Source organism: Dermacentor silvarum, chromosome 8 (genome assembly GCF_013339745.2).
Source record: "Dermacentor silvarum isolate Dsil-2018 chromosome 8, BIME_Dsil_1.4, whole genome shotgun sequence".
NCBI classification, from domain to species: domain Eukaryota; kingdom Metazoa; phylum Arthropoda; class Arachnida; order Ixodida; family Ixodidae; genus Dermacentor; species Dermacentor silvarum.
This window is the reverse complement of record NC_051161.1, coordinates 71,169,274-71,172,096: the sequence shown is the minus strand read 5'-3', so window position 1 is coordinate 71,172,096 and position 2,823 is coordinate 71,169,274.

The window sequence follows — 2,823 nt, the reverse complement described above, 5'->3', positions numbered from 1 at the left end:
CAGAGTGCGCAGTGACTCGCGAGGAAAGTTGTTTTATCAGTTTAATTCTATACATAGTGACTTCTGAGATACACATTTTTTTAGAAACTAAGGAGGGGGAATAAACTTTATTTGTAGTAATGAGTCGATGTTGGAATCTTCCTAGGTGGGCGGCGTCCCTAGTCCCGGATGCCGTGGGCCGGAAAAATAAGAAATTACGACAGAACTCATCTCACAATGACTGTCATTGGTAATGCGATTATCGCTCGATCAACGTGACGATACACGGCGATTCTGAAATCAAGTTTGCGCAACATCTGTAGTTGTCGTTCTGAGACTTCCGTTCCTTCGGTTATATATATCTGGCATAATTCGGTATCCTCCCGCGTGTTGCTACGACACTCGCTTGTCGTAGTATACACTAGAGCACGGCGGCATGGCGACGACCGTTTTGCGCCGACGCACTAGTAACTACGGAATGGCAAAGGCGGCATGACGACACCGGCACGATGACAATGAGATGGACATTCTTAAACAACGACATCGGTATAGCGACGACCGCGTGACGACGACGCCGACGTGAGGACAATTGGATCACGACGAGTGTATGAGGATTTTGGCCCGTCGACGACGTGGCATGACGACAACCAGATGGCGTAGCTGGAATGATGACGATGACACGACAAGGACTGCTTGCTAAGCCCAAAGTCGCGGGATCCAATCCCGGTCGCGATGGCCTTATCTCGATGGAGGCGAAATGCAAAAATACCCGTGAGAGTGGATTGGGTACATAGTAATGAACCTCAGGTGGTCAAAATTAATCCAGAATACCCGACTACGGCGTGCCGCATAATCCCATGGTTGTTTTGGCAACTAAAGCCCCGGAATTTATTATACATCTTAATTTTTTACGTAGTTGTTTATATTGCGCCGTTGCATATGCTAATGTAGTTATATATGTACCAACTATCCAAAACACTAGTACTATTGCAAAACATTTGAAGACGTAGACGAGGAACGCGTGCACAATTCCGAACCTTCCGGCTCTCGACTTCTCGCCGGAGATGGCGCCTTAAAACGATTCAAACGCTCACTGTCGTTAACAAACTTATTAACGTGTCGGAACGCTTCGGTAAACCTTTCTCGAATCCTATAGAAACAGACCTTTGGCGACCGGTCCGGGTCACGTGGGGGTTCGAGAAACCGCGCTGGTCGCGCAGACTGGCACTATACTTCCACTTTGTGTCTACTTTCCCTGTTCCTGTAGTATTCGCCATCCTTAGTGTCTCCGCGTTCGCCAAATTTGTTTCAGAAATCATATATAGTCACAAATTTTGTCTCTCGAAGCAAGCGCTCGAAGATACAAAAAGCCCAGAAATTACTGATCATTTATTCATTCATTCATTCACTTGATGATTATTGATGTTACGAGACAAAGAAAAGGCATCAAGACTCAAGATCTTGGCGCACCTGTTCACCATTTAGCCTCACCCGCCGCTGTAGCTCAGTGGCTAGGGCTATGGGGGTGACGTGCAGAGACGCTCGTTAAAAGTGCGCGTTAAGAAAACCACAGGTGGTCAAAATTAGTCCGTATTCCCCCACTATGGCGTAGTTCCTGATCAGATCGTGATTTTATCACGTAAAATCCCCGTTTCCCTCTGTCTCTCTCTATTCTTTATTTAGTCTCTCTCGGGGCATGCTTTCGTCAATACACAAAGCTTTCCCCGCTCAATTAAACGCCCCCGCATGCGAGCCACTCTTACGACCGCATCAAAAGTTTGTCATCGCCGAAGTTTACCTCATTGAGCAGTATGTAAATAGTTTCCCTCCCCCTCCATCCCCTCACCCCACTGCTGACCGCCGTTCAGGTGGCAGCAGATGTAGTTAGGCCATTAAAGTGCGGTTGGCGCTAATTTTCTCACTTTCCTTCGTGTTATGAGAAAAGCAAACAATCACAACTGCTACTTCAACGTGAAATCGGTTTCCTCGTCGCCGGTGCTGCAGCCGCACAGGAATACCGTTGCGGGGCGGACTGCAGGGAATGGGAGAAGAATGGCGCGCGTGACGTCACCGCACGAACGTAACGCCCACCGCATCGCCTCTGCCTTTCGCCTTCTCCGGCGTACACACGCGTCTCGTTCCCTTTCTCTTTGTTTGTCTCGTTCGTGTTCTTGCCGTTCCGTTTCCGTCTCGCATCCTTTGTCGAGGCGTTTACGACGGCCCTGCTCGCGCTCGTTTCCTGCGTGGGAACAAGCCGCCACGGCGCGACTGTTTTTTTTTTTTTTTCGTTTATACTTCTTCGCCGGGCGCGAGAGACCTTGTGATGACGTGTGGAATGACCCCACCCCACTCATTTGCATCTCTGGGTTTCTCGCTGCTCGGGCTCTCCCGAAAAAAAAAAAAAAACATAGGAAGAAAAAGAACAAGCAAACGACAGATGCGAGCAGCTACAGAGATGGACGTTTTCCATTCGGAATTCCACTTCGTCGTAGTAGAACTCTGAGTTGCTTCCAAGGGGAGGCGAATGAATAATGATTCTTCCAACCCGCTCCTTGGGACGAGTTATGAATATTGTTACTTTTTCTTTTGACGTAGAGCAGACCCTGGGTGGGTCCAAGCTGGGCAGCCCCTTCAGGTGTCGTGTGCACAATTGGGCACGGTATCATAACGTATCACAAGCAAACAACACTTATGAAAAAAACGATGCCTCATTTGTGTCGCATACGTATTAAGAGGTTTGAGACACATCTGAATGAAGTTTTTCTTGCAAATTCTAATTAGGCGTAAAGAGTCTTAGTGAAAGGAGTTGGAAGGTAGACTCTTGGGTGTTAGCTATATATCGGT